This window comes from Pan paniscus, chromosome 11, assembly GCF_029289425.2.
Source record: "Pan paniscus chromosome 11, NHGRI_mPanPan1-v2.0_pri, whole genome shotgun sequence".
Taxonomy (NCBI): Eukaryota; Metazoa; Chordata; class Mammalia; order Primates; family Hominidae; genus Pan; species Pan paniscus.
In genome coordinates, this window is record NC_073260.2 from 19,909,294 (window position 1) to 19,933,674 (window position 24,381).

A 24,381-nucleotide genomic window follows, 5' to 3' on the forward strand; every position below is an offset into this window, starting at 1 on the left:
AAACAAATCTCTGCAATGTATATATATGAGTATTTTGTCTATGTTACAAATTATTTTTGCACCTTTTTTTTTTTTTGAGATGGAGTCTTGCTCTGTCACCCAGGCTGGAGTGCAGTGGCATGATGCAATCTCGGCTCACTGAAACCCCTGCCTCCTGGATTCAAACAATTCTCCTACCTCAGCCTCCTGAGTAGCTGGGATTACAGGTGTGTGCCACCATGCCCAGCTAATTTTTGTGTTTTTATTAGAGATGGGGTTTCGCTATGTTGGCCAGGCCAGTCTCGAACTCCAAGGTGATCCGCCCACCTTGGCCTCCCAAAGTGCTGGGATTACAGGCCTGAGTTACCATGCTCGGCCTCTTTGCATCTTATAAATAGCTTTAAAATATTTGAATGTATTTATCTTCAGATGCAATTGTTAAGCTGCTATTTCAAGTGATGCAGAAATTTATATTCCCAGCAGCAGAGAAGTGTGCTTATCTCACAGATCCCTGTTTGGAGATTTTTTTTTCCTAGTTTTGCTAATTTGAGAGGTGAGGATAATAACTCATTGTTTTAATTTGCATTTATTTAATTGCTAGTGAGGTTGCCTTTTTAAAACATATGTTTATTCAGCATTTGTATTTCCTCTTTTGTGAATGCCTCTTCATGGCATTTTATAGCCTGTTTATCAGTTAGAATCTGAATGCGTTGCATAAATTTTCTTTATATGTTAAGAATAACTCTTATTCTGTTATATTTGTTTAAAAATTTTCCAGTGTTCCCCCATAGTATTTCAATTTTACCTTTGATGTTTAGGTAAAGCTACTTTATATTTTCATATAGTAGCATCTAATCTTTCTTTTTATATAATTTCTTACTTTTTAAAATTAAAAGTACCCTCTTTCCAATTACCCCTCAGTATAATCAATTATCAATATTCCTTCTTGCTTTTAAATATTACATTTAATTCTTTTATAAATCTGTAATTCTTTCAAGTAGACAGTATTGGGGAATGTTTCCCTGCAACCCAAGGCTTCACCTTTGGGTAAAAGGGCTCATAACCATGTATTAAAAATAATATTTCTAGCCTGGGCAACATGACAAAACCCTGTCTCTAGAAAAAATGCAAAAATTAGCCAGACATGGTGATGGGTGCCTGTACTTTCAGCTACTCAGGAGACTGAGGTGGGAGGATTGCTTGAGGCCAGGAGGCGGAGGTTGCAGTGAGCCAAGATCACACTATTGCACTCCAGCCTGTGCAACACAGCAAGACTCCGTCTCAAAAAAATAAGTAAATAAAACAATCTAATAATATTTCTTCAATAGATTTGTGATATTATCTCAATGTTGTATTAAATTTCTATTCTTATACCAAAAAATAATGTTATTTTAAAATTATTTATGCTGTATAATATATGAGAGTACATCTTTCTAATAATTATTTTTATAACTGACAGCTATTTTTACCTATTATTATTGTGGATGAATTTCAGAATTACCTCGTTAAGTTTAAAAGTCCTGTTAAGATGGTTGGAAAATCTGATAAATCTGTAAGTTAATTTAGAAGAAACTACTCTCTTTTCATAATTGGGCCTTCTGCCCAGGAGCACTGTTTATCTTCCCATTTAGCCAAGTATTTTTTATATTTCACTGTAAAGTTTTGTGGTTTTCTTCATAAGCATCTTACATATTTCTTGTTAAAGCTATTCATAGGCATTTTATGTTTTCTGTTGCTATTGTGAATAAGATATTTTAAAATCATACTTCCCAACTAGTTATTGCCAGTGAAGAAAAATGCTACTATTTTGGTGTATTTATCCTGTAACCAGTCTCTTTGCTGTACTCTGTTATTAGTTTTAATAGTTGTTCAGTTGATTCTCTTGAGTGTTCTAGATATCAACATATATATTTTTATAAAGAATGATAATTTTGTCTTCTCATTTTCAGCAATTATCATTCAAGCAAAGCCATCTTTATTGCAAAGAATGGAGACCTCTGTAATACAGCACAGGAATAATGAATGCATCTGGTCGGGGTGGCAGAGGGGCTGTGACTGAAAGCACACCATCAGGCAATGCTGTAGAAGTGGGAATCTGATACAACCCGGTTTAATGAGAACTGGAGCTAGGAAGCCGCTAGAAACCAAAGCCACTCTCTCTGGCTTTTAGAAGCTATATGATACCATATGATATTTTGTTTCCCTCCATTTCTTGTGCCTCTAATCTCTCCTTGTCTCCATCCTCTTTTTCTTAGAAGAATTTTTCTTCTGCCAAGTGGCTGCTAAACATATACCTGTCCTCTTAGTGCTAACATCCAACATACACCCACTATCTTCTCTCTGGTTTTATGTCTAACTGCTCAAGAGAGAGACTGATCATTACTGCCAGGCAATGGATTGGCTGACCTTGGTTCAGGCCTCCACATCTTGTCTGTTCAGCATTGCCAAGATTCGGGCTGTGGAAACACAGCCTGTAAAGTCTTTCTCTTCAGGTCTATTGCTGCTGTTTTTGGCAACTTTTGATGGTTTCATACCATGAATGAAATAGCTGTTCCACTCCTTCTCTATTCTTGGAGGAGTTTATAAAGTATAAGAATTATCTTTTCCTTGAAAGTTGGAAAGACATTACCTAGAAGAAAAAAAATTGTTTGAAACCAGCAGTTTTCAGGGAAGAAATTCTTTGATGACTCTTTCAATTTCTCCCATAATTATTGTTCCAATCAGGTCATAAGTATTTCTCTATTTCTTTACTAGATCATGATCTCCTGGACAGCCAGAATTATGTTTTATTTATCTGTTTGTGGCCAGTTTCCAGCCCTGGGCCTGGCCTTGAGCAAGCCCTTGAGTTGAAATGATTTAAATCAGAGATGGCACAGATAATAAAAACAGGAATGGATATGGAGGTAGAGGATGAGAATTTGGGTATTAACTTGGTTATTTACTAATTGGAGGGATTTAGGTAAGTTGCTTCATTCTGAGTCTCACTTCTCAAATTTGTATAGTGATGAAGTTTGGGATTGGAGTATATGTGGAGAGGAACCCCCAAAACCTTTACCATGCTTCAACATTCTAACTTAAGCTTAAACGAAAAATTGAATTTTTACCTGGAAAGAAAAAAAATACTGTTCAGAATCCTGTGTTAATAGTTGTTGGTATTAATAAACAAGTAAATAAAGTAAATACATGCATTAGGTTTTATTTACCCTCCTACAGTGGAAGATAATCATTTGTTAGTTCAAGCCCTGAGGCATTACCTTCTTGACAGCTGGTGAGGTATGTGTGTAAAATTGAAACATTTTTATGAAAAATCCTAACAAAGCATTGCTGTGTGTGCCTGTTATTTTAATGTGAACTAACAGCCTTATTTGAGCAATTTGTCACATTTGAAAATATAAACCGGACCCCTTATTCATGCATTTTCTGAAGATGCTGCTTTGGTGCTGACATTTGTTGGTGCCCTTGGTGATAGGAGTGTGTGTGGACCCGTTCATATTCTCTTCTGATTTAGATCAGTGGGCAAGAAGGTCTTAAACACAGTTACAGATCTTTCATATGCCCTTTGTGTTCTCAATTATGTAGGGGATTTTGACTGGCTAGCTGCAATCAGTCTGTGAGAAAGATGAAAGAAAATGACCATGACCATCACACACTGGAGTAATTGGGTGTCTTCCCTGCCTCCTGGTGATGACCAAGGACGGTTCCCATCAAAAACACCTAAATTCAAAGAAGTCAGCAGTCTGCTGAATGGAGTCCCGGGATCAGGTTACATCAAACTCCAGCTTCCAACGTGCATTTCAAATATGAAACATAAACACCGATTGCAAATCTGAAGACATTTTCATTTAGCCGTAGGCCAGGATTTTTAATTTAAAAAAAATAAACCTGTCAAGGTCTGCAAGAACGGCTCTTAGATATTCTGGCCAATGGTTTATTTAAAAATCCAATAATGCAATTTCCTTAGCAGCAGGAGGCAAGAGACCTTCTCTAAGCTGAATGTCCCATAACTGGATGGTAGCCAGATTCCCAGTACGTGAAACAGAAGTCCATGAAACAGAAACACATTCCCAGTACATTAAACCCCTTTATAAAAGGGGTGCTACCTTGAAGGCCCAGAACAGGATATTCTGAATGCCATTTCTCCCCAGAATAACTATGTATATTGGGAGCAAGAAGACCTGGTAATCGAATCTCACTTGCTATCCATGTGAACTTGACCATTCACATGGATTATTTATTTATTTATTTTACTATTAATTTATTTTTGATTTTTTTACTTTAAGTCTGGGGATACATGTGCAGAATGTGCTGGTTTGTTACATAGGTATACATGGGCCATGGTGGTTTGCTGCACCTATCAACCCGTCACCTAGGTTTTAAGCCCCACATGCATTAGCTGTTTGCCCTGATGCTCCCTCTCTCCTCACCACCCCCCAACAGTTTCTGGAATGTGTTGTTGCCCTCCCTGTGTCCATGTGTTCTCATTCTTCAACCCCTACTTATGAGTAAGAACATGCAGTGTTTGGTTTTCTGTTTTTCTGATTGTTTGCTGAGGATGATGGCTTCCAGCTTCATCCATGTCCCTGCAAAGGACATGATCTCATCCCTTTTTCTGGCTGCATAGAATTCCATGGTGTATGTGTACCATATTTTCTTATCCAGTCTATCATTGATGGCATTTAGATTGGTTCCATGTCTTTGCTATTGTGAATAGTGCTGCAATAAACATATGTGTGCATGTATCTTTATAATAGAATGATTTATATTCCTTGGGGTATATACCCAGTAATGAAATCGCTAGGTCAAATGGTATTTCTGGTTCTGGATCCTTGAGGAATCACCACATTGTCTTCCACAATGGTTGAACTAATTTACATTCTCACCAACAATGTAAAAGTGTTCCTATTTCTCCACAGCCTCGCCAGAATCTGTTGTTTCTTGACTTTTTAATAATCACCATTCTGACTGACATGAGCTGGTATCTCATTGTGGTTTTGATTTACATTTCTCTAATAATCAGTGAGGTTGAGCTTTTTTAAATATGTTTGTTGGCTGTGTAAATGTTTTCTTTTGAGAAGTGTCTGTTCATATCCTTTGCCCACTTTTTGATGAGGTTGTTTGTTTTTTTTCTTGTAAATTCGTTCCTTGTAAATTCTGGATATAAGACCTTTGTCCGAAGGGTAGATTGCAAAAATTTCCTCCCATTTTGTAGGTTGCCTATTCGCTCTGCGATAGTTTCTTTTGCTGTGCAGAAGCTCTTTAGTTTAATTAGATCCCATTTGTCAATTTTAGCTTTTGTTGCAATTGCTTTTGGTGATTTCGTCATAAAATCTTTGCCCATGCCTATGTCCTAAATGGTATTACCTAGGTTTTCTTCTAGGGTTTTTATGGTTTTGAGTTTTACATTTAAGTCTTTACTCCATCTTGAGTTAATTTTTGTATAAGGTGTAAGGAAGGGGTCCGGTTTTAGTTTTCTGCATATGGCTAGCCAGTTTTCCCAGCACCACTTATTAAATAGGGAATCTTCTCCCCATTGCTTGTTTTTGTCAGGTTTGTTGAAGATCAAATGGTGGTAGATGTGTGGTCTTATTTCTGAGGTCTCTATTCTGTTCCATTGGTCTATATGTCTGTTTGATACCAGTGCCATGCTGTTTGGGTTATTATAGCCTTGTAGTATAGTTTGAAGTCTGGTAGCACGATGCCTTCAGCATTGTTCTTTTTGTTTAGGATTGTCTTGGCTATGTGGGCTCTTTTTTGGTTCCATATGAATTTTAAAGTGTTTTTTTTTTTTCTAATTCTGTGAAGGGTGTCAATAGTAGTTTCATGGGAATAGCATTGAATTTATAAATTACATTGAGCAGTATGGCCATTTCACAATATTGATTGTTTCTATCCATGAGGGTGGAATGTTTTTCCATTTGTTTGTGTCCTCTCTTATTTCCTTGAGCAGTGGGTTGTAGTTTTCCTTGAAGAGGTTCTTCACGTCCCTTGTTAGCCATATTCCTAGGTATTTTATTCTCTTTGTAGCAATTGTGAATGGGAGTTCATTCACTCATATGGATTATTTAAATAAAAAACTTAAATTTTAAACCCCAAATTTAAAATGTGTCATATAACTGCTAGCAATCTCCCAACTTTGGTTGCTTATAGACCAAGAGTAGAGAAAGAGTCTATGTATTGTCTAGCCCTGCCCTGTTGGCCAGAACTGGCCCAGAGAAGCACCACTGACTATTTGGAGCAATCAAACTTCCTCTCTCTAGAATTTAAAATCACTAACCAGAAAAAGGGACTCAGCCATGGGCACTGAAGCTATAAGAGCCAATGATCTCAAGGGTCAAAACACATTTTGGAGTAGCTATGACGGACTATGGTTAATCTAAAGAAACTGGTTCTTAGACAAGAGACTAGCACATATGGATATGCAGAAGCAGGAATGGGAGGCTATGTAAGCCCAAAGAGCAAGAGAGAGGATGCAGACATCTGATAATATTCTAGTTCCTATGTGGTCTGGAAGTTGAGTTCATGAGAGTTTCTGCCTTCCATTGTCTTGAATTTCTCTGAGTAAAATTTTATTCCTGGAAAGCAACTACAAGAGATTCCATAACTTTTTATCTGAGCAAACTTTAGATATCTCTTGTCTTACCAAATAATTGAATTCACAAATACTTATTGAACATGCTTTATGAACCAGGATCTATGATGAAAGCTGACGAAAAAGCAATGAACAAGATGGGTACATTTTCTGATTTCATAGATCTCGTATTTTAATGGGAGGATAAAAAGACCAAAATAAGATAGGAAAACAAAACCCATATGTACATAAGTAAGTACAGGTTGACACATTAACAAATAAAAAATTAAAAACAAATGAAAAGACAAAACATGCTTTCAGTTCAAAGACTTAGTAGTGTTAAGACTGAGCTATAGATCAAGATTTAAGGCAATCCTTATCAAAATTTCACTGGACTTTTTTACAGAAATTGACAAGCTAATCTTAAAATACATACTGAAATGTAAGTGACTCAGCATAGCAAAACAATCTTGAAAGACAAAAAAAAAATCTAGAGAACTCAATGTTCTAAATTTTAAAACTGAACACAAACTGACAGTAATCAGGCATAAGGATACAAATATAGATAAATGGATAGAGAGCCCAGAAATAAACCATCATATTTTTGGATAGTTGATGTTTGACAAAGGTGCCAGGACAATTCAGTAGGGGAAAACAATAGTTCTTTCAACAAATGATGCTAAGATGACTGAATATCTACATTGAAAGGAATGAAGCTGGGCCTCTTCCTCTTGCCATACACATAAATTAACCAAAATAGATCATAGCCATAATATAAGAACTAAAACCACAAAACTCTTAGAAAAAACATAGGAATAAATCTTTGTGACCTTAGATTAGTCAATAATTTCTTAAACACAACATTAAAGGCACAAGTAACAAAATAAATTGTATTTCATCAAAACTAAAACCCTTTATGCTTCCAAGGACACCATGAAGTATGTGAAGAGACAATTTGCAGAATGGAGAAAATATTTGCACATCATACATTTGATAGGGGATTTGTATCTGGAATACATAAGGAACGCTTACAATTCAATTATTAAAAGACAATCCAATTTAAAAGCGGGTGAAAGATACAAATTGACATTTCTCCAATGAAGATATACAAATGGCCAATAAGCACAAGAAAAGATGCTCAACATAATTAACCATTAAATAAATGCAAATTAAAACCAAAATGAGATATCACTTCACACACTCTAGGATGTTTATAGTTAAAAAAGATGGTAAATGCTGGCAAATATGTGGAGAAATTGAAATCCTCACACACTGCTGTTGGAAATGTACAATGGTACAGTCACTTTGGAAAATAGTCTAACCGTTCCTCAAAATAATGGAGAAAATGAGGAGTGAGTTCTAATAGGTATGGGCTTCCTTTGGGGGTGATGAAAATGTTCTTAAATTGATCATGGTAATGGTTGCACAACCCTGTGCATATACTAAAACCCATTAAATTTTGTACTTAAATTGGGTGAATTGTGGAATAATATTGTTAATAATATCTCAATAAATATAAATATATTTCGTTAAAAATAAAATATAGGGGCAACGTTTCTTCCCTTGCAGGAACATTAGCAAAATTGAGTCCCCAGCTATTTGTTTGAATTTGTATTATTGTTGTAAATCATCCTAAATTGTTCTTAACCAACCATGGACTCAAAGTGTCCTAGCTACTTATATTTGTTAAAAAATATATTCCTTAAATGGAAGGGAACATCCCTACACATGATATCTAAGAGTGAAGGGACATTCTTAAGTATTGTTGTCAGGAATTTCAGAACACAAAGTGAAACTTTTTGCCATGCAAAAAATTGCTTTAACGTGTATTTTTTTCAAAATCAGATAAAGCATTGAACTTGATGATGATCATATTAACATATGTTAACTACTTATTATGTGCCCAGTCTGTGCAAAGCACTGCACAAGCATTAGTTTCTGTAATCCTTCCAACAACCTTCAGACATTTATTTTGTTTCCCTTATTTTTGATGGAACGATTGAAGCTCAGTCAGATGGGTTAGTTAACTTGTCCAGTATCACACAGTTCATAGGGGCAGTTTGAAATTTGAAAGCCAGGAATGGTTGATTTCCAAATACATTTTACTGTTAATCTCTAATTATGCTTTTCCTTTACTAGTATGTTTGTGTTTTTAGTTTTTCTGTTTTTATATTTTAAGCACATAATTATGTAACTAATTATGTGCTTAAAAGTATAAAATTAATGCAGGTCCTTTGTAGAAATCTTGAAAAAATAGAAGTGTGCCATAGGTGACACTGGGAATAACTGGAGTTTGAAATGGGGAAATAAAATTGCTGATAAAATTATAATATGTGTTTGTATTTAGTACTATTAAAGGATGCTTATGACAATGAAATGTAGGTTATAAAGCAATTGAATTGTATTAGCTGTTTACATACACAGTTGACCTTTCAACTGTAGGGTCATGAGTTTGAAAAGTGGGTCCACTTTTACGTGGATTTTTTTCAGTTAAGTTTACATTGAATGTGCTTGCCTCTCCTGCTTCCCCTTCCAACTCCTCCACCTGTTCCATCTCTGCCACCACTGAGGCAGCAAGACCAACTCCACCTCTTCCTCCTCTGTAGCCTACTTAATGTGAAGACTACAAGAATTAAGACCTTTATGATGATCCACTTCCACATAGTGAGTAGTAAACATATTTGCTTTTCCTTATGATTTTTCTTAATAACATTGCTTTTCTGTAGCTTACTTTATTGTAAGAATACAATGTATAATACATATAACATACAAAATATGGGTTAATTGACTGTTTTTGTTATTGGTAAGGCTTCTTGTCAACAGTAGGCTATTAGTAGTTAAGTTTTGATGAAGTCAAAGTTATACATGGATTTTTCACTTCACAGTGGTCAGGTGCCCCAATCCCCACATTGTTCAAATATCAATCATATTATATATGTTATATTACTTTACATATATTACAAAATATATTATATATTACATAAGTAAACTATATAAGTAAAAATATCTGCAAAGAGAAAGGTCTGTAAGTATTTGTACCAAAAGTATTTATACCAACTTGTATAGATTTATACCAAAATACTAATTGTCTCTGAATGGATTTAGGCACGTATCTTTATTTATTTGATTTTCTATATTTTTAAATTGTTTTAACATGATCATCTTTGACTTCTCAATGAATCAATTTCTGGATGCTTTCCATTTCCTTTGGAAATATGAATAATGTCCTCTGTAAGTTAGACTCTTAGTTGGTATACTGGTCCTGAGCGTTCTAGCCCACTTCTGTTTTAGCTGACTTTTCATTAACCTACAATTACAGATCTCAATCTCATCAGATAAGAAGGACTTTATTGTAATGAGGGCAGGGTGAGCATCCAAAGTCAAACAATTAGTAAACAGACTCCATCGACACAGTTGAGTTGCTCTTCAGAGCAAAAGAATCTCACACATAAAGCTTCAGAATCCATGCACCATGTTCCCAGGCAGTTACTGCATTCCCCTCCTCGCCACTTTTTTATTAGTCTTTGAGATTTGTCTCTTTTTTTTTTTTTTCTGGTCATTTCCCTCATATTTTTAATTATTAGTATCTCTAGGGGAACAACAGTAACAAAAGTGGTAACAGCCAACAAACCAACCTTCACTAGTTAAATTGGTTCAGTTAAAAAAAACAGAGACTTTCACTATTTTGAGTCCAAACATCATAAAGCATTTATCTCAGCAGAGAACACATTGGCAATATTTGGATATTTTCATCTCATTTTAATTATTTGGAATAACTTGGGAAACCAGGAATATCCAAGAAGACTGATGGCAGATTCATCCGTTTTTATTAATGATTACAAATCACATTTCTTAGAAATGACAACATACACATTCACAGCTCTCTAGGAGTTCAGAGAAAGTCATTGCTTTTTTCAGAAGAAAAAAAGGTCTTTAGAGTGAGTTTTTCTTCTCATGATAATAAATCTCAGAATGTAGAGCAGAAAAAGACCTTAATTACTGAGTCCAACTCCCATATTTTACAGACAAGGCACTGAGGCTTAGATAGGGAAATTGTTAACCCAAAGTAACAGAGCAAAACACTGGCAGAGCCGGGGAACAGAACTGAGTCTCTTGACTTTAAGTTCTTATCATACAAGGTCAGGCAGTTAAAGCAAATAGATAATATTCACCAGGGTAAGACAATAGGGAATGGTTTGAACTGGAGTGAACTGGAAATAACACGGTCTGCCACTATTCTGGAAAACAGACATACATCTTCAGACTGGATTTGGCCCCTAGCTTTCTGTATGCATGCCCTACTACATCAAACCTCTCATTTATAAACTCGAACACATTTATAGATGGGTTACATTATTTACATTGAGTTGATGACTCCACGGTTTTAATAAAAGGGCCCTGGAGACTTTAACTTAGTCTCCAGCTAAAAAAATACCGTTTGCAGTCACCAATCTCAACTTGAATCTTTCCAGTGATGGGGAACTCACTCTCATAGAATTTAGCACATTTGATTGGCAGACAGCCTCAGTCATTAAACTTATCTTCATTAAAATAAAGCAAACTTCTCTGTGACTTTTCCTACTAGCCAAACTTATGCTTATTATGAATTTAGCGTGTAGATTATTAGAAAACTTGATTACAAAATCAAGAATCAAGTTGGGCTCAAGACTCAATTCAGCCAACTAATTTAGTAAATTTGACAAGTTATTTTACATAGCTGGTACCCGTTTCACATCTGCAAATGAGAAAATTGCTAAGGCAATCTTAATAACTACAAACATGTGTAAATATTAATAAAACCATCACCACTACTACCAATATGATGAAGACAAAGATGGTAATGAGTGCTAGCATTTATTGAATATTTAGAGGTTCCTAGCACCATGATAATTTACTTACATGAATATTTTTTCTCAATAATTTTTAAGATATCATCCTATGATATGACATAGAAAATTTTTTTCTCTGTTTCACTTGAGTAGACACTGAAGCTCAGAAGTTTAGGCTATTGTCCAAATTCATAATATTAAGGATCAAACTCAAGCTTCTCTGGAGTCTATGTGAAATATAAGATAGCTTAGAAACTATGTTTACAATTGAAGCCAAACAGGGTTAAGTCTCATTCGTTTGAAGAATGGCAGCTTTTAAAATACATGAAGATAGTTTGCATGCTCTTCCACATTTTCTCATCTCCCTTAACCTTTCTTTATATGATATATGATATTCAGCTGGTGGTGTATTCAGAAAGGTGAGGGGACAGTCCCTCCAAACCAAAATAGCTCTTATAATAGTCCATCATTATGTCTAAAATTAATTCAAGGTACTAAAGTATTCAAAGAGATGTCAAAAGAAGTGGAAGAAAGGTTCAGAAAGGAAACATGGAGAAGGTATTTGAAGTTAATAATAATGGCATGTAACATCTATCAAAATCTTATAGGATGCCAAGGACTCTGCTAAAATATTGTATTCAACTCTCACAACTACCCAATAGAGAGGCATTTTGTCCCCATTTTATAGATGAAGAAATTGAGCCTCAAGAAGGTTAATTGACCTGCCATTGTCACTTAGCTCGAAAGGACAGAACCAGGATTTAAGCCAGATCTCTCTGATTCCAAAATCAGTGCTCTTAAGAGCCTCGGTCATATTGTCTGTTCTTTATAATTTGTTGACTTCTCTGTCTTCTGTTAAAAAGATACAACTTCAGATAAGAACTGGACGTTCTTCTATGAAGAAATTTTAGCTGTTTCCATTGGTCAATGGATGAACAAAGATGATACATAAATTTTTTGCGTAAAACAAGAACCCTTCTCTTCTAAGCTCCTACCCACTTTTTCAGATTTTTTTGGTAACTTTTTCTTCAAGCACCCAGTATACTAAGCACAATAGACTACTTGCCACCGAGAAAACTTGCTGTATACTCTCTTAGCTTTGTGCTTTTCTCTCTGCTTTGAATGTTTTTTTTTCTACCAAGAGAAATTATATCAAATTTTCAAATCAGAGCTCAAGGTACCCCCCATCCATTTCGCTTCCTAACCCCATCAGAATTAATCCATCTTTCCTCTTTCTCATTAATAAATTGGTTCATATCTTTATCACCGTAACTCCACATTTAAACTCATGCCACTTTTAGAATGTGAACTTCTTGAGAGCAGGGGGTGTATTTTATTTATTTCTCATTTATAAACAATATATAACACAGTGCCTTGCATATTTAAAAAAATAGCACCTACTATGTGCAAGATGCAATTCATACTAGGAGCTATAACATCATAATGCTTGACTATTTCTTTATTGCCTGAACAAATGTACAAAACTGGAAAGACTAGCCTTCCTTCCTCTGCATCAATTAGCATTTTATTAAATGTGATGAATTCCATTTGCTGCAAAACTACGGCCCTTAAATGACTTTCATTTGGATATAGAGATGTACTTTCACGTTCAGAGAGCAGAAGATAAAATCAGGTGCCCGGTCATTATTACAACCACTGCCATTATGGTTATGATGATGAATATGAGATTATTATTATTTTTATTATCTTTAGCAAATGAGTTTTCTTTTCTCCAGAGCTTCCAGGAATGTTTCTCATGTGTTTTCAGCTGCCCCATCTTGTTCTGACACTTCTGACAGGGAGCTGTATAGAGATGGGAAAAGGTTCCGGAGGCTGACCTTGGACTTGGGCTGGGCTGCTGATTGCAGACTGCCCGGGCTGCTGCCACTGCTTTGTCTCTCCCTCCAGCTGCACTCAAGGCCACCATTGATCAGCCCACTGAATGCTTTACAACTACAGCTTTGGACAGGCCATTGAAGAAATTGATTGCAGTCAATTCCCAGCAGATTGAGCCACATCGACTTGTCTCCTGGTCCCACCAATAAGCACCTTGACTCCCCTTTTTAATTACCCTAGTAAGCCTTCTGCATAATGGTCAGGGCACAAGTTGATGAGAGAGGCAGACAGAGAAAGAGAGAGAAAGAAAGAGAGAAAGAGAAAGAGAAAGAGAGAGAGAAGGAAAATGTGGGGGCTGAAATAAAACAGCCTTCCCTAGAGTTGGGTGCTTTCTTAACTTGTGCCAGGAAACTGGGTCACATTTGCTTATTATGAATTTAGCGTGTAGATTATTAGAAAACTTGATTACAAAATCAAGAATCAAGTTGGGCTCAAGACTCAATTCAGCCAACTAATTTAGTAAATTTGACAAGTTATTTTACATAGCTGGTACCCGTTTCACATCTGCAAATGAGAAAATTGCTAAGGCAATCTTAATAACTACAAACATGTGTAAATATTAATAAAACCATCACCACTACTACCAATATGATGAAGACAAAGATGGTAATGAGTGCTAGCATTTATTGAATATTTAGAGGTTCCTAGCACCATGATAATTTACTTACATGAATATTTTTTCTCAATAATTTTTAAGATATCATCCTATGATATGACATAGAAAATTTTTTTCTCTGTTTCACTTGAGTAGACACTGAAGCTCAGAAGTTTAGGCTATTGTCCAAATTCATAATATTAAGGATCAAACTCAAGCTTCTCTGGAGTCTATGTGAAATATAAGATAGCTTAGAAACTATGTTTACATACATTCTCTTGATTTCATATTAAGCCTTGCAGCTCTATATATGCATACTAGGAGATAAACTTGATAGGAGGCATCTTGGCTTAACAGTCTTGTGGTCAAAGAGGCCCAATCCTACTTCTGTTTCAGCACAAAGGGCAGCTCTGTGCCCCTAGTATTTACATATTTGCATCTTTGCTCTTAAGAAAAACTGGAAGTTTAAAATGACTGTTGTTTCTATCCTATGCATCACTCTCAAAGCTTCAAGGTCATTCAGTGATTGATTCCCACAATATGAGCAGCAGACTATTTGCTTCATCTCCTGGAGATCAACGTCTCCTGGAGGACTTGTTCAAAAACGTATTCCTGGCCTGCTCTAGCACTATTTAATCCAAATTCTTAGAGAAGGGGTCCAGGACACTGCATTTCAACAAGGGCCCCTGGTGATTGTTGGGAATACTAATGTTTGAGAACCACTGTGACTGAGAATCATGTTTTATCCAGAGCTCAAATTCAAGGTAATATCTCACCCTCATACCACCCAGCAGGCCCTGCATGCCACAACCCTCACAGAGGGTTTTGGCATTTTCCTCATTCTTTGTAGTCTGAACCCTTAGGTGTCTACCCATCAGCCATCCCCACATCCCTTCCTCCTCCTCCCCTGCTTCCTTGAATACAACACCCAGTTTCATTCAGGAGAATGTACATAGTCATAGAGGATGAATCATAATTGTTCTAGACCATTGAGCCATCCCTATTCTTTTTTCCAGTGACTGGTTAGAGGTGAGAATGTCATCTAATTCTGGCTAATATGAGGCAAAGTCTTTTGGGAGAACTCTTGGGGAAACATTTTAATTTCTCATAAAAGATAAATCTACATAGGGGGATGGTCCTTTGCTGAATTCCCTCCCTTCATACTTTGGACACAGACCTGTGAGGATGTGACACTTGGAGGTTCTACCTCAATCCTGCAATTAGGAGGTGACAGATGAGAAGCCAATGAGAAGCTAATATGGTGAGGGTGGCAGAGCAAATAAATTCCTGTGTCCTTGAAGACAAGCTTAGAGCCACTCTACCATTCCTGAGGTCAACTGATTCTAGTCTAATTATATGAATCATAGAAGTCTTTTTGGGTAAGCCACTTAGTCAAGCTTTCTCATTGCAGCTCAAAGCATCTTAAGTTTCTCCTTACCCTATATTGCCCTTAACATTTCTTCCCCTTTAAAATCAATGTAGAAAAATCATGCTGAAGCTTTATTGACCCAGCCTGCTACCTATCATGTGAGATTGAGGGATGAAGAGAAATTAACATGGCCATTTGACCCTGCTGTCAAATATCAGATGTCCTAACGAATCTTTGGAATATTCTGGCTTGCAGTAAATTGGTAGTAGGATTCTCTAAACAGAATTGGTCCTATAGAGTAGGGGTCTGAAAACAATGGCTTGCAAGCCAAGTCTGGCCTATTGCCTGTTTTTGTAAATCTCATTGGGACACAAACATACTCGTTCATTTACATATTGTGTATGATTGCTTTTATGCTACAATGGCAGAGTTGTGTTGCTGTAACAGACATCAAATGGCTCAAAAAACCCTAAAACATTTACTATCTGGGTCTTTTATTTAAAAGTTTGCCAGTCCTTGATATCAATAATTCAGTTTTTGGTCAAAGAGCAAATCTTCTATTTTAGATACCAAATGGAAAGGAGACCACAGTCATCCCATTGGAAAAATTAGAAAATCAAACTTTGCTCTCATCAAACAGAAAGGCAACCCACTTCACCAAAGGTGTAGACAGAAGGGATAGTTGTAAGCAGAACCGAAATTTTCTCACAGAGAAGAGACTTAACTTTTCCCCAACCTCGAGGCAGGAGAATGGCATGAACCCGGGAGGCAGAGCTTGCAGTGAGCCGAAATCGCGCCACTACACTCCAGCCTGGGTGAGAGAGCGAGACTCCGTCTCAAAACAAAAAAAAAAAAAAGAAAGTCTTCCCCAGTCTGTTAACAGGCAGAAGAGTAGAGGCTGGCAAAGCTCAAACCCGGATGCTTACCAGAGAAGTGGAACATTCCTTGGCAGACATGGGCACAGTCAAGGGTAAAGCTCGATCAATTACTAAGATTCAGAAAAGAAAGAAAGCTCAAGTTGAGAAAGGTGGCTTCTAAAACTAAGTACCAGAAGTAATGGGACTTGGGGAATTAAGGATGTAGGATCAGGTAGTTCAGCCTAATTTTGATGGACTATAGTTTGTATATTTGCATTTTCCCTTTAACTTGCTCTTAAAGGATGTCATAGGGCCATCCTGGCATACAAATAGCTGCTGAGAGATAATTGGGTGGCTGATGAAGGACCCACATTTCTGTGTAGCATGAGAGAGATGACTTGAGCCCCATTTTTTTTCCTTAGGGTAAGAATCACCAGATAATCTCCTTGTCTACAGAATTATGTAGGCACCCAGATACATAGCTTGTTTTAGGCAAAAGGCAAGCCAAAATACCTTGCTTTAGTCTTTAAAAGGACACTTATGGCCACTGGAACTACATAAAATGCCTGGCTTGTAATCTTGGGCAACAGCTGCACCTCTGAGCCTGTTTCCTGGTCTGTAAAATCAGCATAGGGAGTACTGATAAAAATATGCAAGGGTGTGCATATTACATTTACAAACACTTGTAACAACTGCCTCCTAAATTAGAAACTACTCTGCAAACAAGAAATGTCCTCATTATTGAATAAAAGTACTTTCTGATAGGCCTGCAGTTGAGTGAACAGTAAAAACATCCCCTAAATTAACCTGTTAAATGGGGATAATTTAGGACTCTGTCTAAGAGGTAAGCAAATGCCAAAACAGGCTCTTTCTGCTTAATCTAATTGACACTGAGGTGATCCTTGTGATAGTAACTAGCCACCAGGTTTAACTTCTTCCAGAGTTTGCTCCTTGTCAGACGCAATAAAGGAATACAACTTGCATGCAAGCGTATGCCCATTTTCCTGCTTGCTAGAAGGAGAATGTGCATGCAGCTTGGTCCTCATAAGCTCCAACATCTAGATCAAATGGAATACAGAGATTTAGTTGGTGTAAGGCCAGAAATACATTCATGGGTACTAGGATGTTTGTAGCAGCACTATCTGGAACATTGGAAACTACACTAATACACCAAAATAATTAAAGGGATACTTAAAGTCCACTGAACAGGATGTTTGTAGAAGGAGCTACATGTTTAGGCAGCCCATGGTCTCGTGTCCAGCTCAGAAGGAAATAGGTAATGTCCAAATCATGAAGGTTAGAAAGTCAGTGAGACCAGAGTAGTAAGCAGGGTTGGGGATCTTTGACTGTTGAGCATAAACAGTTTACTCCATGCCTAATTTGGGGCCTGTATCTTTCTAAGGAAGTTCTCTGAAATACTTCGGAATTCATATTCATGTGCAGGAGCTGCTGGGCTCTGAATTAGACACAGTCTTTAATATAATACACTTATATGATATATTTAAAATAGTCAAACTCATAGAATCAAAGAGCAGCGTGCTGGTTTCCGGGGAAATGGCCATCACCAATTGATAGACACAAAGTTTCAGTTAAGCAAGATGCATAAGCTCTAGAGATCTGCTTCACAACATGGTAACTCCTAATGTTAACACTAACCTATCGTGCAGTTAAAAATTTGTTAAGATCGTAGATCTCACATCAAGTGTTATTATTATTATAAAATTTAAAAATGATGCTACATGTATCAAGTATTGAACTTGAAGGGTGTTAGCTTGTCCCATCCCTTTCTACTTTTTAACACAACTGTAGCTTGCTTGTATTCATAGTATCAATCCTAGTTTTTCACTTGTTAAGTATTGTGATGTTTATTCAGATTCAGAGATTTTCTCTGTTGATGCTTTGTACATGGTCATATCCATCCAACACTGAATTTGTAGTCACCCTATGTGAAACACTTTACAAGAATGAGAATAAACAACCTACAACTGAAGGCAAAAGTATGGATAAGTCTTACACATATACGTTGAGCTAAAGAATTAAGGCACAAAAGAATACATGCAGAATGATTCCATTACATAAATATAATGTACGAAAACAGAAAAAAATACGGAAAAGTACAAAAACAGAAAAAATAACCCATCGATGGACATTGCAATAGTGGTCACCATCAGAAAAATAGTGACTAGAAGGGATCATAACACAGGTTTTTTGGGGTGCCGTTCATGTTCTCTTTCTTGATTTCAGTGCACAGATATATTCAGTTCATAAAAATCCATCAAGCTATGCATTTATGAGATTTCCATTTTTCTATATACGTTATATTTACATAAAAGGTTTTAAAAAATGCATAAGGAGCAAGGGATATAAGACAATCAAGCTCATCAGCAACTCAGCCCCAAACTAGTCACAGCACCTTGGGCAAGTCATTTTACCAGGCTGAATGTTGGATGCCTCATCTATAAAAAGACACTAATGATCCTGGCCTCACAGAGTCACTGGGACTATTAAATTGAAAGGAACAACTACATGTAAAGTACTTAGCACAGGGTCTGGTACACAGCAGGCACCCAGTGCCTGGCTGCTGTTATGATTATGATCCTTCCATTGTCCAGGCTGACACCATTTCAGACTGGATGATCTGATGTTGACTATAGTCTCAGGTCCATCAAAAGACACACACTCCCTGCGTGCAGAGGGGGGCACCCAGACTGTGCAATGAAAGCAGAGAAGAGATGAGGAGTAGCATAAGACTAGAAAATAAAGCTGGAAACACTCATTGAGGAAGAGAACATTGAGGTTCAAAAATCCCAGAAGTTGGATTTTATTTTGTAGATGGAAGTTACTGAAGACTTTATATTTTAACAAAGAAGTCACATGGAGCTGAAACTCAGCCAGATCAGTCTTCTAGAAAGTTAAAAGAGATTAAAACAGAAGACTTGGAGATAAACTTTACCTTATAGAAAGTGTGTCAGGTCTGCAGAAGTCAGAATATGATGATGTTCTTGTTATTATTATCAATACTATAAGCAATAACAACCACTGCAATCGCTATTATTTTGGTGTGCACCTGCTGGATACCAGATATTTAAAGGTACTATCTCATCTAATCCTTACTCAAAGCACAAGGGGGAATAGCTGACATTTACCAGGTTCTTACTAAGAGCTAGGTACTCTTCTAAGCATTTTATGCGTATTAACTCATTTAGTCACTATGACAGCCCAGTGAGATAGGCACTATCATTATCTCCAGTTTATAAATGAGGATACTGCAGCAGAGAGAGATTCTAAGGCCATACTGCTATCGAGAAAAAGAGCTGGGATTCAAATTCTGGCAGCTCAACTCTAGCGCCCATCCTTATGCCTATTATGTTGACATCCTAGGTGTTATTAATCTTATATTCTTATGAACTAACAGAGACAACAGTCAAATTACTTGCTCAAAGTCACAAAGAGGGTGATATGGTTTGGATATTTTCCCCACCCACATCTCATGTTGAAATATAATCCCCAGTGTTGGAGGTGGGGCCTGGTGAGAGGCGATTGGATTACGGGGGTGGATTTCTCATGAATGGTTTAGCACTGTATTAGTCAGTGTTCTCTAGAGGGACAGAACTAATAGAATAGATGTATATATGAAGGGGAGTTGATTCAGGAGTATTAAATTCACATGATCACAAGGTCCCGCAATGGGCCATCTGCAAGCTCAGGAGCAAGGAAGCCAGTCTGAGTCCCAAAGCTGAAGAACTTGGAGTCCAATGTTTGAGGGCAGGAAGCATCCAGCACAGTAGAAAGATGTAGGCTGGGAGGCTAAACCAGTCTAGTCTTTTCACGTTCTGCCTGCTTTTTATTCTGCCCATGCTGGCAGCTGATTAGATGGTGCCCACTCAGATTAAGGGTGGGTCTGCCTTTCCCAGCCATCTTACTCAAATGTTAATCTCTTGGCAACATTCTCACGTACACACCCAGGATCAATCAATACTTTGCACCTTTCAGTCCAATCAAGTTGACACTTAGTATTAACCATCACAAGCACCATCCCCTTGATGCTGTACTCAAGATAGTGATTGAGTTCCTGTGAGATCTGGTTGTTTAAAAGTGCATGGCACCTACCTCACTCTCTCTTGCTCCTGCTTTCATCATGTGACATGCTTGCTTCCTCTTTGCCTTCCACCACAAAAGGAAGATGCTGAGGCCTCCCCAGAAGCAGATGTTGCTATGCTTTCTGTACAGCCTGCAGAACCATGAGCCTAATAAACCTCTTTTCTTATAAATGAAACACTTCAGGTGTTTCTTTACAGCAGTGCACGAGTGACCTAATACAGAGGGAGAGACCCTAGTTTGCTTGATGAAAATGCTTATGATCTTCATCACTATCCTATCTGCTAAAGGCAATAATTTCTAATCATGGCTGGGAACAAATGAAACCTCAGTCAAATGTTTTAGGAATGAAAAAAATAGCAATAACAATAATGCTTATTTATCGAGCACTTATGTGCCAGGAAATGTACATGTTATACATGTTTATAGGTATTATGCATGTTTGTATGTGTTAACTAACCCTTACAGAAATCCTGTGAAGAAGTTGCATTTTTTAATCCCTATTTCACAAATAAGGAAACTGAGTTTCAGAGAAGTTACAAAAGTAATGAGTAAGAGATCCAAAATATATCTTATGCAGCCCAACACACATACAAAAATGCTCTCATTACTCCACTAAACTGCCTCCCAACAACAAGAGAGCTGGTTCCAGAATCCTGATTCCCTCCTCTCTCCACCCCCATCCCCAGTGAATTCTGTACTTACTGGTGTCCTGGGGCAGTTTTAAAAGCATTCCAAGTCTTAACCACTACAAGGAATTCTCAGCTAACCTTTCCAGCGTAAGCTGCAGCAGCAAATTCCTTCCCAGGTTAGTAGAAAGCCTCAGGGCACAGAAGAGCAGGTGCTTGCCTGACCCAAGTGTCACCTGCATCTGATATATCTCATTAGCCTAGGGGAGAAACGCAGTCTGGCCTGCTCTTTCTCCCAGATGCAGTCTGGTGCACCAGAAGGAAGAGCCAAAAGCCTGCTTGTGAGGGAGCCAGAGTGGCTTCTCTCCTGAGAGCATGGGAAGGGCATGGCTCCCCCTATGCGCACAGTCTTATGAGTGCATGGACTCTGTTCTGATGTAAGGCAGCCGCTATCCCAGCAATGTGGCTGTGGCCAGCCCTGGGCTTAGAGGAGCAGCTTCTTCCATAGCAGCAGGTGAGAGGAGTCAAAGGCTCCCTTTCCATAAATGTCTTCACTTTCAGTCCTGTCTTGGGGTCTGGAATCCTCCCCCACATACTAAAGTGTTTCAGTAAAGCTCCTTGTATCAGTCAGGGTTCAAGTACAGAAGTAGCGAAAGCAGACTAAAGCAGAGTCAGTAGGACACACATGTTCACACAGACACATGCACACATGCACACACGTAGATTCTTCTCTCTCTCTCTGTCTCTCTCTATTGGAAAACCAGCAGACTGGAAATTCTTGTATAGAAACTACAGTTCATTGTTGGGATTTCTTCTGTCTCTGAAAAACAGTCTTGCTCTTAAGGTTCTCAACTAATCGCATGAGGCTCAGGTTATGGAGAATACTCTCCTTTGAAATCAATTGATTGCACATGTTAACCACATCTACTAAATACCTTCATAGAAGCACTTACATTAATGTTTAATTTTGCAACTTGATAATATAGACTAGCCAAGTGAGCACTTGGCACATAAAACATCACACTCTTCATAGTATAATGGAAAGGCTACGAGAATAATGGTTCTGGCTCGAACTTTCTGTTATCTTGGTGTCTTAGTCTGTTTCTACGGCTATAACAATACACCTTAGACTGGGCAATTTAAAAACAACATAAATATATTGCTCACAGTTCAGAGACTGAGAAGTCCAAGATCAAGGTATCCATAGATTCGGTGTCTGGTGAGAGTCTGTTCTTCATAGACGGCACCTTTTCACTGAATCCTGATAAGAGAACAAGGGAGTTTGCTCAATCCTATTTTATAAGGGCACTAAGCCCATTCATGAAGGGAGAGTCATCATGACTTAATCTTTTCCCAAAGGTCCCACCTCTTAACTCTATCACACCAGATATTAGGTTCCAACATATGAATTTGGGGGAGACACTGACATTCAGACCATAGCACTTGGGGATGTTCTTTCTTCTTTCTGAAACTCAATGTAAACTTCTGTAGAATAGGTGGAGTAAAGAAAGTAAAAAATGAGAAAAACTTGTCTTTAGATATTTTGAAGTGTGTGTCTTTAGATATTTTAAAGTGTGTTGTCTTTAGATATTTTAAAGTGTGTGTCCTGGAAGGACTACTTAGGCTTGTTCTACGGAATTTCTGAGGGCAGAATCAGGACCATTGTATGGAAGAAGAAATGCAAGCTGGGCATGGTGGCTCACACCTGTAATCCCAGCACTTTGGGAGGCCGAGGTGGGTGGATTGCTTGAGGTCAGGAGTTTGAGACCAGCCTGGCCAACACGGGGGAACCCTGTCTCTATCAAAAAATACAAAAATTAGCCGGGTGTGGTGGCAGGGGCCTGTAATCCCAGCTACTCAGGAGGGTGAGAGAGGAGAATCTCTTGAACCTGGGAAGTGGAGGTTGCAGTGAGCCGAGATCTTGCCACTGCACTCCAGCCTAGGCAACAGAATGAGACTCCGTCTCAAAAAAAAAAAAAAAAAAAGGAAATTTAGGCTTGATTAAGGAAGTTTGTCTCACAATGAGATTCCATCATGAGAGGGCATGCTTTATTATATACTGACCTCTTTGCCTCAGAAGAAGTTCAAACAGCAATTGAAAACAAATTTATTTGGGGGAGAACAATGTAGAAGGAATTACATTTTAAACTAGATAAACTAAAGAATGCCATTTGTATCATTATTCTTCACCACTGGAAAGTTTGTCTTCTTTTCTCCCTCTGGAACCTCCCTTCACCCAAAGTTTGTCAACTTACTGTGCTGTGGGCAACATAAAATGTAAACAAAGCCTGAGAGGAATATTACTAATTAGCGCCTATCAGATGCATTTACCAGGTTTCTTCATGAGATTAAATGTCCATACCAAGGTAATCTCTTAAATCAATTTAGATCCTCTCACTCAGCCGACACTGAAAGATGAAGCACAGTAATATGTTTTTATCTGGTGTGTCAAGTAAAGCATACACCAGTAACTGCTGTATGCAAAATATTGCTTTGCATAGAGGTCCAATATGACCTAAGAAAGTCCTGGGCCTTGGGCTGTATGGTTACAGAGTGAAATACATGGAAACCTTTAGTAGATGTATTACAAGAAGATTACAGGACCATGGCATAGGGAGAGATTAATTATGATGAGGACAAGAAAATACGTTTTTGTAGATGGGAAATTTGAGCAGAGGCTGAGATGGAAAAGACTTGAACAGACGGATGTTCTGGATAAAGGAATTATAGATGAAGAGTACAAGTTGGTAGAGTCAGGGTCTCAGAAATGTTGTTAAGCCAGACCTAGAGACGGTGAAAGAGAAAGATATTACAAAGGCCATTGGAATAATGATTACATGGTTTTTAGAAAATTGGAAAAGATGATGGGGACCAAAAAAAGGGGGAAGTTGAAGGAGAAAATAGTGACAATTTCAATTTTTAGGAAATTACCAAGGGACAGACTTTTTATTAGGTTTTTTCCTTGCTAGCTTTACAAACCTCCTATTTGAAGATGTCACAGGGAGTTGCCATGTGCCTGAAAGACCACTGGCCTGGTGGAGAGTGTGTTGACCTCACTACGTGGCCTTGGCTATCTCTCAAAGCCTTTGTTTCCCAGTCTTCAAGATGTGTATAACATTCCCTGCCCTGAGGGCTGGCATGGATGCTGCTCTGCAAGCTGTAAATGGCTATGCAAACACTCACGTACTCAGGGATGGATCATGTTGGTCTTGGGGGAGTTTATAGCAGCTATAACCAAGTCGATAATCAGCTATATGTTGCCATCAAGACAGAGGCACCAGAGTTGACATAGAGCCTGGTGACAGAGGTGTCCACCTTGTGGCCATCAAAACCATGTGCTGGTTGTCTGTGGAGTATGGCAGCTGCTCAGATTGTTCGGTGTGAAATTAAATTTGGGCTCCTGGGTGAGCAGGGAGGAGGGCGTGAAAGATATGACACTGGTTAATTTCATGTTTTACAGGCCCAACAACCCCAAAAGTACATTTCTCAGTGAAAACCGAGAACCTGCAGGCCACTACACGCAATGATATGCAGTCCAGGGGGAAAATGAAGATAGAGAGA